A 15,658-nucleotide genomic window follows, 5' to 3' on the forward strand; every position below is an offset into this window, starting at 1 on the left:
GGGCGTGGCCCCAGGCTGCAGGCTGAGTGTGTGTTGGTTTGTCATGTTTTCATTCTGAGTCCCCAACTGAAAGAACAGATACTACTCAGAACACATGGTTCTCAAAGAGAGTTGGAGTTTGAAAGTAGTGGAAGCATGTGATGCTCCTTAAAAGCTCTGCTTAAGACTAGCACAGTCTCACCTCTGTGCACATTCCACTGAAGAATACAAATCATATGGCAAAGTTTAAAGGCAATAGGGTGGGGAGAAGAGCAGGGAAGGAAGGGAGAATTCTGAACAAATACTGTAGTCTGCCACAAGAGAAGAATGATTCTGGGTGTCCAAAAACCACAAATCTTTCAGGTCCCTCATAATTTAACATCCCATGATGTATATTAGAATGGGATGTTGTGAAAAGTTAAAAAGAAAAACAATTACAAATGGGTGAGAAAGGATAGTTCCAGAGAGCAGGAGAAGAAAGACTCTTAGAACAAACCAAAGTAAAATATTCTAGAACAGAATAGAATGAATAATATTTGAAACTTACAAATTGATGTATTTTGGTAGAAACTCGTAAGTGGTTTGCCATCACTATGTTGAAGACAGCTCCAATGTTAGGGGTTAGGGGTAGGGATTGGGAATGGGAATGGAAAGCCAATGCCTGATAATAAGACAGCTTGGGGTCAGGAATTTGTGGATCCAGTCCCAGACCTGACTTATTCTAGTTTTGAGACCTTGACTGAATCACTCACCTTCTCTAAGCCTGAACTTGCATCAGTTTTTATAGATGTTTACAATGAATGTCAATTTTACATTAAAACAGCATATGTTATGGACTAGGATTTTAAAATGTCCATGAATTTTATTTAAAGGCGTATTTAAAAGAATTTAATAGACTTGCAGGCAGACCCTTGCTAGAGTCTGCATTCTCCCTTTTATCTCATTGGAAGTATTTCAGTGGAGACATTTGAGAAGCATTGATTTGGACCATCTTTTTTGCCTCAGACAAGTCGCTCATGGGTCAAAGGTTGGCAAACTACAGCCCACAGGCTCTTCTGTCTGGTTATGTACTTTTGAGTAAAGAAGAATTAGCTAAATCTTTTCCCTTTTTATTTTTAATTGTGGTTTTAAAAATTACCATCTTAGCCATTTTAAAGTGTATGAGTCTTTGTTAAGTATACTCAAATTGCTATGATACTCATCTCCAGAACTTTTTCATCTTGTAAAAGCTACAACTCTGTACCCATTAAACACAAATCCCCATTTTCTCCTCTTTCCACCCCCTGGCAGCCATCATTCTACTTTTGTCTCTATAAATTTCACGAGGTACCTTATCTAAATGGAATTGTACAATATTTATCTCTCTTTTTTTTTTGTAATTGACTTAACGTCACTTAGTGTAATGTCTTCAAGGTCATCCATGTTGTATCATTTAACACGATTTCTTTCCTTTTTAAAGCTGGAGAATAATCCATTGTATATGCATACCACATTTTTTTTTATCCATTCCTCTATTGGATGTCTTCTTGGCTGTTGTGAATTTGAAGTCTCTTCATTTTTTAGTGGTTGAAAACAAACCAAAAGAAGAATAATGTTTTGTAACATGTGAAAATTATGTGACATTCAGATTGCAGCGTCCGTGAGTAAAGTTTGGTTGGAACCCAGCCACACACGTTTATTTGCATGTTGTCTAACAGTGCTTTTGCACTATAACAACATGCTTGAGCAGTTGTGACAGTGACCATATGGTCTATGAATCTGAAGGTATTCACTTTCTGGCTCTTTACAGAAAAAGTTTGTCAACTACTGACATAGGCAAATGAGATTCTGGGCTGTGTTTTGGTTTGGATATTTAACTATATTTTCTTCCTTGTTCCAGAGAAAGCCCTTTCTTGCCACATTGTCTTTAACAAACTTCTTGGAGTCTTTAACAAACTTCATGTCCAGGAACTTCAGGTTCAAAGGAAACCAAGCCCTCATGCTTCATTTAATTTCTCTTATTTGGTCTTCTTCTTCTTTTTTTTTTTTTTCCAATTAAATTTTTTTTTTTTTTTTTTGAGACAGAGTCTCACTCTGTGGCCCTGGCTAGAGTGCCGTGGCATTATAGCTCACAGCAACCTCAAACTTCTAGGCTCAAGAGATCCTACCTCAGCATCTGAGTAGCTGGGACTACAGGTGCCTGCCACAATGCCCAGCTAGTTTTTCTGTTTTTAGTAGAGATGGGGTCTCACTCTTTCTCAGGCTGGTCTTGAACTCCTGAGCTCAAGCAATCCACCAGCTTCAGCCTCCCAGAGTGCTAGGATTATAGGCATGAGCTTCTTATTTGGTCTTCTAAAGAAGTGGAGAATAGGGCAGTGCCTGTGGCTCAAGGAGTAGGGTGCCGGTCCCATATGCCAGAGGTGGTGGGTTCAAACCCAGCCCTGGCCAAAAAAAAATCACAAAAAAAAAAAAGTGGAGAATATCTGGCTGTCCCTGTCCCAGCCTTCTGCGATGGCCTTTTAATCTTCCTGTGCTCTTTGGTCTCTGAACACACCGGAGCTTTTGTTCCTGGAGGTCCCCAACTCTCGTCACACATTAGGAGTCTGAGGTTGAGCCCAGGAAACTATGTCTTCCAAGTTCTATCCAGACGCCTTCTTTTGTTGAATTAATTAATGGGTTGATAACAGAAGTACTGGTATACAATAAAGTTTTATAAATGATGGCATTTTAGGGGAATTAAAACTGATTCCAAGGTTTTTCATTTAAAAATTGACTGACATTCATCAATATTCTGTGCCCTCCCTCTCATCCTAAGTCCACACCGTACCATTAGAAGGGAAGGGGGGCACACATGTAGTGACAGTGTCATAACTCTGAAAGCTGCGAGTCACTGCCATCGCTGTCAGGATGAATACAAATGAGAATCTGTCCTGACCAGCCACTGGTCAAAATTGCCTCCTACATGATATCAATTTGATGTGTCCAGAAAGGTGCAAAGGGTCTTTGGTCTTTCCCCTGTCAGTGATGCTCAGAGTTCCTGTGCAAACAGCTGCTTTGGGTTTTAAATGGGCGGCTCAAGAAAAAAGAATATTTTTGCCTTGTGTTTAATCATACAAGGTGTTGGACTAGGCTTTGTAGGAAACCATAGTTATGGGAAGTTCAGGAAATACGTGAAGGGCAGGATGTCACGCTGTGTACTGATGGCAGAGCTGGTGAAAAGCTGGTTAGAAGTGTTTCAAGACCAACTCCTTAAGGGTGAGGGGGAAACCTAAGGGATTGGAGGTTGGTTATCACATTTTTAAAAATCTCTAAAATAAGAATAAGAATTTGAAAGCATCAGATGAAGTCCTCAGGCCATGACATTACGTGAAGGGATAAGTAGGGAGTCGGGTCTTCAGGGCTAGCTGAAGCTCCCAGGCACCAGCTTCAGATCCCGTCTCCTCAGGGTCTATTAGCCTGGCTGATAGGCTTGTCAGGGACGCTGGAGCCAAGAGGGAGTTTGAGTGCAAAATCAACAAGCAGCAGGTGTTTCCTACCAACTTCAGGGTATTCTCATTGCAGGCACTTCTTCCTGTTGGACCCCAGCACAGAGATGGAGAGAGGGCATTTTCTCAACTCGGGCATGGCACCTGCTCTTTTTTTGCAGTCATTGGGAGGTTCCTGAACAAGGAAGCAAGAGAGCAAAGAACATGAGCAAACATGTTTGGAAACTTAGGGGGCCCGCCCTCCTTCCCTCCTGCTTCCGTCTGGAGGGATTTCCAGTAGGAAAGGGAGAGGGAAGTCCTCTGACTGGCAAGTTTGCGAAAAGAAACTGCTTGACTCAGCTGCCTCCTCCCTCTTCTTTTGAAGGTGGCTTGTCCCAGGAACACACAGCCTCTGTTCTCCAGGCGAAGGGGGGATGCCTTGCCTGAAGTCTTCTGGCTCACCCCAGGTAAGTAATCGAGTTAGTGGGTGAAATGACAGCCCCCGGTTAGAAAGGTATCCCTCAACTTAGCTTCTGTTACTAATAGGACTATCATTTTGATCTCCATCAGTGGCTTCTGAAATTAAACAGGGAAGAGGGGTGCTATTTATTGTGGTCTACCCCCTCCCAGCTCATGTGAGACGCCACCCTTTACATGCTGAGAAAAAACGAGAGGAGACTTTCGGAGGTGAGGGGCAGGAATTGAATTCCCACCAGAGCAGGTAGAAGTTAAACAATGCCCTAATCAGATATTATGTATCTTAGGGCCTCACAGACCCCCACAGGATAATGAGGCTACCAGTATGAGCCAGGGTGGGAAGCAGAGTAATGTCATTCTTCAGGCTGCTTTCGGGAGCCATCCACGGTGGTCTGGAGGTAAAGACTGTCTTGCCAACTGAACTAGCTTTACATTTAGTGACTTCTGTAGGCTTCTGTGAGGGTTCTAGGGATGGAAGCAGATGTTGGGGTGAAATGAGAAGCAGCATGCTCTCCTTGGAAAGTGCCCCTGAATACTCTGAGGAGGGCGAGACTTGGTGATACCCCCTTTCTGTCTGTATGCTGTGGTCTAAGCCCCTTGTTTCCCCATAGCAATATATAGTTCTTGATTAAATGCCATGGGTACTCAAAGAAGAAAAGTAAAAATTATTATAAAATATGTAGGGCTCGCCACAGTGGCTCATGCCTGCAATCCTAGCACTCTGGGAGGCCAAGGTGGGTGGATTGCCTGAGCTCAGGAGTTCGAGACCAGAGACCAGCCTGAGCAAGAATGAGACTCCATCTGTGAAAAATAGCCAGGGGGTGTGGCAGGCAAGAGGCTGGAACAAGAGGATCACTTGAGCCCAAAAGTTTAAGGTTGCTGTGAGCTATGATGCCGTGGCACTCAACTGGGGGCAACAAAGTGAGACTCTATCTCGAAAAGAAAAAAAAATGTATAATGCCACACATTCTAAAAAGTGCCATTAAATAGATGAATTTAATTGACCTTTAGTATTACAGTATTAATTCTTTTTATATTTGATACAACTGAGGAGCCACATATGTTAAGATTTACGGACTCCTGCTCACATAGTTACTAAGTGGTGAGGCTAGAACTAAAATCTAGGTTTTCTGACCTAAAACCAAATCTTTTCTGCTATTCTTTGCTGTATTACAAAGAGGACCATAAAAATAAAGAGAAGACCTCAGAAAGGTGTCATGGACATTGTATCAGAATCCTGGTTCTGCCATGAACTTGTTGAATTGCCTTTCTTAAATTCAGCCTCTTACTGTAAGACTATGTGCCGAGGACTTGGAACAGAGCATGGCTAAGACTCTGACATGCTGGGAAGGTCCCCCAAAACCAGATGAGACAAATTGGGAGAATTGGCATAATGTAAAAGGAGAATGTGTAGTTGTTGTGTGTGTGAACAATGTCCTTTTTCACAAGTTGATCATCTCACTAAGCAGGTTCTCACCTCTGTCAAGTAGCTGTCTTTTTTTTTTTTCTTTTGAGACTCAGTCTCACTTAGGTGCCCCTATGCCGTGGCATCATAACTTACAACAACCTCAAACTTTTGGGCTCAAGTGGTCCTCTTCCCTTAGCCTCCCGAGTAGTTGGGACTACAGGTGCCCACCATAACACCAGCTATGTTTAGAAACAGCCTTGTTTAGGCTGGTCTTCAACTCCTGAGCTCAGGCAATCCGCCCACCTTGGCCTCCCAGAGTGCTGGGATTGCAGGTGTGAGCCACTGTGCCTGCTGAGTAACTGTCCTTTAAAATGGAATGTTCAAAAGATACTTTGGTTTATCAGCCAGTCAGGCAACGTGTTTTTTGAGGAGCACTCCCTGTGCCCACCCCAGTGGTGGGATGTGATATTTTAAGAGAGTTGCATGGCAAGGCCATGGTGTTACCAGGCAAGGCTGATTTACCAGGTGGCCTGTGGATAGGGTCATTTTGTTGATAGGCTGAGCCTTAGCTGACATTCAAAGGCTAGTTAGACTACGTCTCTGAGCATGGCCATTTAGATTCAGACCTCACTACACAGACCTCTTATTCATCTCCAAATGGTCTGATTCATGCAGTTACAGAGATCTCCTGGCAAGATTAAAAGTAGAAGCCATCCATCACTTTTAAACTTACTGCCCATCCTCCAACCACACTGCTTTAAGTGCACTAAGAACTAATATTTTTGTAGGTCCTATAATTATATTGTCACTAGCACAATATATCACATTGCATTTTGTGTGCTAAATGCATCAATTGGTTCAAGAAAAGCATTTAAAATGAATTTTATAGCAGTAGCACTGCCTCAAAAAATGGCAGTGACCCGAGCCTTTCTCAACTTTGAGAGGCCTCACCCAAGAAAGACCAGATTCTTGGTGACAGTCTTCTTTTTAGAACATCTGCAAGTGCATTGGCTTAGGAGTGAAAGGAGATCATTCCTTTCTCAAAATGAGTTATGGTACTTGTCCTGCACAGAGGACCCCTAAAGTAACAAGGAAGCCAACTTAGCATTTGAGTTTGTTGTTTCATGATCAACCATGAAAGCACCTAGTGTTGCATATCTTGAGGGCTGTTTGCTTCAGGTCTCAATAAACCACTGATCCTGCCCCCATCACAGAGGGTCATCTCTGAAAATCAGAAAGCCCCCACTCCCTACTTTCAGAATCCCCTAACCCTGCAGTCTTGCAGTCTACTGATCAGCAAACCAAAGATGGCCTTTTTCTTTATGCTCCCTTCCTGATCACACCCTGTCCTGTTCTGGCCAAATGTTCTTTCTTCCAACATTGAATTCCAGTCAAGTAGCTATTCCAGGAGACGTAGAAGGCATCTGTTTTATTTCCCATCACATGAAAATTTAATTTGTTTAATTTCATTTTCAGAGAGAAAATTTACTTCCAAGCTCCATGTTGACCCTCTCTGAAGGCTCCACGTACTACCAACATGGCGTTGTACAAAATAGACACCATGCCTGACCTTGAGGAGCCTACCAAACCCAGGTGGAAGGCAGAAACAGGAGATCTGGTAACTGTGTGCACGCCTTTCTTTCTACCATCTTTCTGTGCCTCCATAATGGTATGCATGAAAGTCTCGCATAACAATGCTGAAAAGAAAGGCAAAGGCCAGGTTCTCCCCAGACTGTGCTCCAAAGTCATTGTTCAGTTTTTAACTATAATGAGAAAGTGTGGTGGCATTGGCAAGTTTGAAATCACTGGTGGTCACAGAGCTGGGAAAATCAATCTGGACATGATAGGGAGGTTAAACAAGAGTGGAGTGATCAGCCCCAGATTTCATGTGCAACTCAAAGATTTAGAAAAGTGGCAAAATTATCTACTCCCGTCCCATTAACTTGGTATCATTGTCCTGACAACCTCAGCTGGTATCACAGACCACAAAGAAGTAAGACAAAAATCACTGGGGTGGTGGGGGAGGGGAACCTGGGATTCTTTTCTAGGAATGTAATACGTACCTACAAATAAAATGCCTCAATGAAAAAAAGGGAAAAAACCCACAGGAAATTTGCCATAAACACATAAGTTGGAAGGAAAGAGGAGAGAGAGGGGAGGAGAGGGGGGATAGAGGAGGGAGGGTATTTGGGGGGACCTCACCTAATGTGCATGATGCAATGGTACATTTCAAAACTATTAAGAAATTGTGATGCATGTGTTACTTAGTTCAATGTAAGCATTTCACATTGTATATCGAAGCAGTACCCTGAACCCCATAAATGCATCCATGTACAAAGTTATGACTTAATAAAAATAATTTAAAACAAAAAAAGAGGCTGATGAAAAGTAAAATATGTCATGGGGGAAAAAAACACACGTTAAGTTGGAGGCAGGGTAGTATAGGGAAAAGAACCACAGATTCCATAGCTTCCTCAGACTCTTCTTCCAACTCAGCCATGCAATTGGGGGAAAAACATTTATCTTCTCCCCAAAGAAAAGGGGGGCAGAGCCAGATGGCCAACCAGAAGGCTTGTTCAGCTAATCTCTCCTAGAATGACTGCAGAAAAAGAGAGAACCTAGCAATACCTGGGTTAGGGACCTTACCTGGAGTCATAGCTCAGGGAGCATAGCAAGGAGGTGATGAGCTGGATACAGCATATGATCTGGAGTGGCAGAAATCTCGTGAATTAGGCAAGTGATTGTGACTGGCTGGGATTGGCTGGCAACCCACAAAGGCCCAGGGCGGGAAGAAGCCTTTTCTGAGTTTTCAGTAGTTAGGGGAAGCAGCATATTAAGTGGGAAGCTTGGAAGTGTAGATAGACTCCAACAGTATGCAGCAACCAGATTTGAATGCCAGTTGGAGTGGACTTGCCATAGGTTTGGTGGCTGGCAAGGCAACCATACTGAGAAGGTCTTGGCAGCCAGGAGGCTGCTGTTGTGAGGCTCCTTCTTGAGAAGGTCTTAGCAGTGGCCTAAAAGCATGGCCGTCTTAATTCTGCCTGCCAGGATCAGAACTCCGTTCTTTGGAAAGGCTGAGGGACTCCCACACCCTATAAGAACTAGAGTCAGGAGGCACTGTGAGACCTGCCCTTGGAGCATTCTTCTGAGCTTTCAGATCCCAATCCAGCAGGGTCTGAATGCTGAGGAAACAATCAGGTGATCACCGACAACAACTAAGTTTTAATAAGGACCACAGAGGTTGCTGGCTGTGCTCTCTGTCTCCTAAAAAACCACAGTGCAGCCTGGTGTCCTGGCAACACATTGCAACATACTGTCATCAAGAGCAAGGACTTTTGCTTAAAACAAAAGGATGTTATGAGAAGGAAAAAGGAGGACAAGGAGGTGAATAAGAAGAAAGAACACATGAGGAGGAACCAACAGAAAAACTGGGGCAACATGAAAAACCAAAACAGAGGAACTTCCCTAAGGGACTATCAGGCGGCTACTGCAGAAGACATCACATATAAAGAATTAATGCATTTGACAGATAAAAGGAATGGACAAGAAAATGGAAAGACAAACAAAAGTTGGATGAGAGAAATGTAGAATATGGAAAGGATATGGCAGAGCTTAAGGAAATAAAAGAGACAACAAGGGAATGTAAAGATGCAGTGGAAAGTGTCAAAAATAGGTTAGACCATGGAGAAGAAAGAACCTCAGAACTAGAGCATAAAGTTTTTGAGTTAACCCAAATAGTTAAAGACACAGAAAACAAGAGAGAAAGTAGAACAGGTGCTTAGAGTACTACGAGACTCCACAAAGTGTTCAAATATACGAATAATAGGGATTACTGAAGGGGAAGAAGATTGTCCCAAAGGAATGGAAGCCCGACTGGAGACCATCACAAAGGAAAACTTCCCAAGTTTTGCTAAAGACTCCAACATACTCCTTTCAGATGGATATCATACCCGAAGTCATCTCAACTGAAATAGAGCCTCTCTGAGACACATTGTAATGAAACTGTCCAAAGTCAAGATGAAAGAAAAAATTCTACAAGCAGCCAGGAGGAAGTGCCAACTGACCTACAGAGGCAGCGCCATTAGGATGACAGCAGACTTTTCAACTGAAACTATACAAGCCAGAAGAGCATAGTCATTCACCTCCAACATTCTTAAGCAAAACAATTTTCAGCCCAGAACTTTGTATCCTGCTAAACTAAGCTTCACAATTTGTGGAGAAATCAAATCTTATGTGAATATACAATCACTGAGGAAATTCACCACAATAAGACCAGCTCTACAGGATCACCAGCAAAGTAAACACCTAGAAACTGAAAGTCTAAACATAGCTTCCACAATGGCACAAAGGATAAAACTACACAATGGACTTTCACAAAATAGGATAAATTGAATTCCACCATACTTATCAATTCTCTCAATAAATGTCAATGGACTGAATTTCTCACTGAAGAGGCACAGGCTAGCTGATTGAATACAAAAGCACAAGTCATCCATATGCCATTTCCAGGACACAAACCTAGTGCAGAAGGACAAATCAAGACTCAGGGTTAAGGAATGGAAAACAGTGTTTCAAGCAAATGGAAATCAGAACAAAGGAGGGGGTGCAATTTTATTTTCAGATACAAGCAAATTTAAGGCAACTATAGTTAAGAAAGACAAAGATGGACACTTTTTACTAGTCAAAGGAACAAACAATTCAACAAGAAGACATTTCAATTTTAAAAATTTATGCACCCAAATTAAATGCTCCCAGATTTATGAAACAGACCTTGATGGATCTGAACAATATGATATCCCATAACACCATAATATTTAGGGACTTGAACACCCATTTGACAAAACTGGACAGATCCTTTAAACAGAAGCTAAACAAAGATGTGAAGGACTTAAATGTGATCCTAGAACAAATGGAATTAATGGACATATACAGAACATACTATCCCAAAGCTAAGGAATATACATTTTTTTCTCATCAGTACATGGTACATATTCCAAAATCAATCACATCCTAGAATACAAATCAAACCCCAGCAAAATTAAAAGAATAGAAATTATCCCTTGTATCTTCCCAGACCACAAAACAATAAAGGTGGAACTCAACTCCAATAAAAATGTTCAATCCCACACAAAGACATGGAAATTAAAAAACCTTATGCTGTATGATAGTTGGGTTCAGGAGAAGATAAAAGAGGAACATTGTTAAATTCCTTGAACATAACAACAATGAAAGCACAAGTTACCAGAATCTGTGGGATACAGCAACAGCAGTCTTAAGAGGGAAATTTATTGCATTAGCTACCTCCATTTGAAAAACAGAAAGAGAGCACATCAACAATCTCATGAACCATCTCGTGTAATTGAAAAAAGAAGAACAATCTAATCCCAAACCCAGAAGAAGAAAAGAAATAACCAAAATTAAATCAGAGATTAATGAAATTGAAAACAAAAGAGTCATTCAGAAAATTAATGAAACAAAAAATTGGTTTTATGAAAAAATAAACAAAATCAATAATCCTTTGGCCAGAGTAACTAGAAACAGAAAAGTAAAATCTTTAATCACCTCAATCAGAAGTGATAAAGGGTAAATAACAAAAGATGCCACAGAGATACAAGAAATCATTTCTGAGTACAAGAAACTCTATGGCAATGTGGAGGAAACGGATCAATACCTGGAATCAAACCCTCTCCGTAGACTTGACCAAGAAGAAATAGATATCTGAAACAGACTGATTTCAAGAATTCAGATTGAAGAAACAATTAAAAATCTCTCAACAACAACAACAACAAAATCCCTGGTCCAGATGACTTCACACCATAATTCTATCAAACCTTGAAAGAAGAGCTTACACCCATACTGTAGAAATTATTCCAAAAAATTAAGAAGGAACGAATCTTCCCCAACACGTCCTATGAAACAAACATCACCCTCATACCAAAACTAGGAAAAGACCCAACTACAAAGGAGAATTTCAGACCAATTTCACTAATGAATATAGCTGCAAAAATTCTCAATAAAATCCTAGCCAATAAATCATACCTACAAATTAAAAAAAATCATTCATCACGCTCAAGTAGGTTTCATCTTGGGGATGCAAGGCTGGTTCAACATACACAAGTCCACAAACATAGTTCACCGTATCAACAGAAGCAAAACCAAAGACCATATTATCCTCTCAATATACGCAGAAAAGCTTTTGATAAAATTCAGCATCCTTTTTTCTTTTTTTTTTCTTTGTGAGACAGAGTCTTACTATGCTTCCCTCAGGAGAGTGCCATGGCATCACAGCTCACAGCAACCTCAAACTCTTGGGCTTAAACAATTCTTGAGCCTCAACCTCCTGAGTAGCTGACAGGTGCCCACCACAATGCCCAGCTATTTATATTGTTGTTTAGCAGGCCCGGGCCGGACTTTAACCCACCAGCCTTGGTGTATGTGGCTAGCACCCTACTCACTGAGCTACAGGTGCCACGCCAGACTCCTTTTCTACTTAGAACTCTGAAGAAAATAGGGATAGGTGGCACATTTCTTAAATGGATTGAAGATATCTATGACAAACTCACAGCTAAGATTATACTGAATAGAGTAAAACTGGAAGCTTTTTCACTTAGAACAGGAACCATACAAAGCTGTCCTCTATCACCACTTCTATTCAACATAGTGCTGGAAGTTCTAGCCAATACAATCAGGAAAGAGAAGGAAATAAAGGGTATCTAAAAGGGGGCAGAGGAGGTCAAACTCTCCCTCTTTGCTGACGATATGATCTTATACTTACAGAACTCCAAAGACTCAACTCCAAAACTCTTGGAAGTGATCAAAAAATACAGGATTGCCTCAGGATATAAAATAGATATCCACAAATCAGAAGCCTTTGTATGCCAGTAACAACCAAGATGAGAAGCTAATCAAGGACATAATTCCCTTCTCAGTAGTTTCACAGAAAATGAAATAGGAATATATCTATCAAATATATAGGAATATATCTATCAAAAGAGATGAAGGATCTCTATAAAGAAAATTATGAAACCCTAAGAAAAGAAATAGCACAAGATATTAACAAATGGAAGAACATACCATGCTCATGGCTGAGAAGAATCAACATTGTTAAAATATCTATACTTCCCATAGTAATCTACAGATTTCATGCAATCCCAATTAAAATACTTATATCATACTTTCAAGATTTGGAAAAAAATAATTCTTCATTTTGTATGGAACCAGAAAAAACTCTGTATAGCCAAGGCAATTCTTAGTAATAAAAAAAAAGCTGGAGGCATCAGCCTATCAGACTTTAGGCTATACTACAAGGCCATAGTGATCGAAACAGCATGGTATTGACACAAAAATAGAGACATAGACATCTGGAACTGAATAGGAAACAATGAAATGAAATGAACATCTTATAGCCAGCTAATCTTTGATAAACCAAACAAGAACATCCAGTGGGGGAAAGACTCCTCATTCAATAAATGGTGTTGGGAGAAATGGATAACCACATGTAAAAGACTGAAACTGGACTTGTACCTTTCTCCGCTCACTAAAATTGATTCACGTGGATAAAACATTTAAATCTAAGTCATGAAACAATAAAAATCCTCAAAGAAATATGGGGAAAACACTTGAAGCCATTGGACTGGGGAAAGACTTTATGAAGAAGACTGCAGTGGCAATTGCAAAAACAAGAAAAATAAACAAATGGGACTTAATTAAATTAAATATGTTGTCTCCTGTACAGCTAAGGAGACAACCACCAAAGCAAACAGACAACCATCAGAATGGAAAAGGATATTCACATATTATGAATCAGACAAAAGCTTGATAACTAGGATCCACAGAGAACTCAAATTAATCCACGTGAAAGCATCACAAGAATGGAGAAGCAAGAATCCTATGTACTCAATTCTGATATGGAGACAGTTAATGACCTAGTACATGGTGGAGGGTGAGAGAAGAGGAGAGCAGAGAAAGGAAAGGAGGGAGGAATTGGGGAAGGGAAGAGGAGAGAGGAAAGGGGGGGGTCATGGTGTGTGACACACCTTTTGTGGGTGGGACACAATTATAAGAGGGACTTTACCTAACAAATGCAATCAATGTAACCTGGTTCTTAGTATGCTCAATGAATCCCCAACAATAATAATAATAATAAAAGCCAACAATCTCTTATATCAATGGGCAAGAGACATGTATAGAACCTTTTCTAAAGAAAATAGACAAATGATGGGCGGCGCCTGTGGCTCAGTGAGTAGGGCGCCGGCCCCATATGCCGAGGGTGGAGGGTTCAAACCCAGCCCCGGCCAAACTGCAACAAAAATAAAATAGCCGGGCATTGTGGCGGGCGCCTGTAGTCCCAGCTGCTCGGGAGGCTGAGGCAAGAGAATCGCGTAAGCCCAAGAGTTAGAGGTTGCTGTGAGCCGTGTGACACCACGGCACTCTACCCTAGGGCGGTACAGTGAGACTCTGTCTCTACAAAAAAAAAAAAAAAAATGGAAAGAAAATAGACAAATGACTAACAAACATATGGAAAAAATGCTCATCGTCCCTAATTGTCACTGAAATGCAAATCAAAACCACCCTAAGATATCATCTAAACCTAGTGAGAATGACCACAACACAAAATGTCAAAATTGCAGATACTGGCGTGAAAGTGGTGAGTAGGGAACACTTTTACACTGCTGGTGGGACTGCAAACTAATACAACCTTTTTGGAAGGAAGCCTGGAGAATCCTCAAAGAACTCAAACTAGACCTCCCATTTAATCATGCAATCTCTTTACTGGGCATCTACCAAGAAGAAAAAAAATTCATTTTATCATAAGAAAATTTGAACTAGACTGTTTATTGCAACTCAGTTTACAATTGTCAAACTGTGGAAACAACCTAAATGCCCATCAACCCAGGAATGGATTAACAAGTTGTGATATATGTATACCATGGAATACTGTTTAGCCACTAAAAAAGATGGAGACTTTACATCTTTTGTATTAACCTGGATGGAGTTGAAACACATTCCTCTTAGTAAAGCATCACAAGAATGGAGAAGCAAGAACCCAATGTGCTCAATTTTGATGTGAAGACCATTAATGACCCAGTACATGGTGGGGGCTGGGGAAATGGGGGAGCAGAGAGAGGGAAGGAGAGAAGGGAGTTGGGGGTCACAGTGTATGACAGACCTCTTGGAAGCAGGACATAATTATAAGAGGGACTTTACCTAACAAATACAATCTGTGTAACCTGGTTCTCCATACCCTCAATGAATCCCCAGCAATAAAAAAAGTATAAAAAAATTAAAATTAAAAAAGAAAGTGGTAGGCCTGAAGTAGGGAGTGGTTCAGAGAACCTCTCATGACCGGAAACCATTCAATTCATTCTTTCATTTACTCATCAGATGTCACCTTAGCACGTGTCAGGAATTTTGCCACAACCAAATGGCAAGATGAGTAAGACACAAGTCCTGCCTTCAAGGAAATTGCTATCTTTATCATTCAGCTCTAAAATTTCATGATTTAAAATATACTGATATGATGTAAACACTCCAATTTGTACAAATAATCAACACACTGAAATTGGCATAAATGTATTTATGATCTATATGCAAAAGACTTAATAAAAAAATAAATAAAATAAAATATACCGATAATCAGAAAAAATTATTAGCTAAGGCTTGGGCCACCTGTCTTAGGAAGGGTGTGAGCCACACAGGGAAGGGTCTGGCTTGGACAAATTCCTTTATCCCTTCTAGTTTCCCCTTCTTCGTCCGCAAAGAATGGGCATGTGGGAAGGAGCTATGCTGAAGTATTGAGAGGACTAGAGCTAAAATATATAAAGCATCTCACGTGGAGCTGGCCTTCAATAAACCACCTTCCCCATTTCACTTTCAACCCTCAACATCCATTTTCTACCCAAGCAGTTAATAGATCTTTTTAAAACTGTAAAGCTGTCATATTACTTAGAATCCTCCCATGTGTTCACTTAAATACATGGGGGTAAGGATGTACCTCCTTGGGGGGCCTTTTCTTTCTTCCTTCCTTTTTTTTTTTTCTTTTTTTTGAGACAGAGTCTCACTTTCTTGCCCTCAGTAGAGCACTGTGGTGTCACAGCTCACAGCAACCTCAACTTAAGCTATTCTTTTGCCTCAGCCCCCCCAAGTAGCTGCGACTACAGGCACCTGCCACAACGCTGGCTATTTTTAGAGACAAGATCTTTCTCTGGCTCAGGCTGGTCTGGAACTCGTGAGCTCAGGCAATCCACTCGCCTCGGCCTCTCAAGTGCTGGGATTACAGGTGTGAGCCACTGCGCCCTGCCTTTTTCTTCCTTTCTTGAAGCGTTACAGTGTCCTCGCCAATTGGAGCTCA

General features: G+C 41.0%; 1 long non-coding RNA gene across 2 annotated transcripts in view; it reads left to right on the forward strand.

The window, feature by feature from the left end:
- The first annotated feature begins 3,820 nt into the window (after nucleotides 1-3,820).
- The window catches only part of LOC128581928 (uncharacterized), a 35,340-nt gene continuing 23,502 nt past the window's right edge, over nucleotides 3,821-15,658 (forward strand). For both annotated transcript variants that reach the window (XR_008378947.1, XR_008378948.1), the window contains exons 1-2: nucleotides 3,821-3,889; nucleotides 6,784-6,925. This is a non-coding gene — a long non-coding RNA (uncharacterized LOC128581928). The remainder of the gene's footprint in view (nucleotides 3,890-6,783; nucleotides 6,926-15,658) is intronic.

Source organism: Nycticebus coucang, chromosome 3, assembly GCF_027406575.1.
Source record: "Nycticebus coucang isolate mNycCou1 chromosome 3, mNycCou1.pri, whole genome shotgun sequence".
NCBI classification, from domain to species: Eukaryota; Metazoa; Chordata; class Mammalia; order Primates; family Lorisidae; genus Nycticebus; species Nycticebus coucang.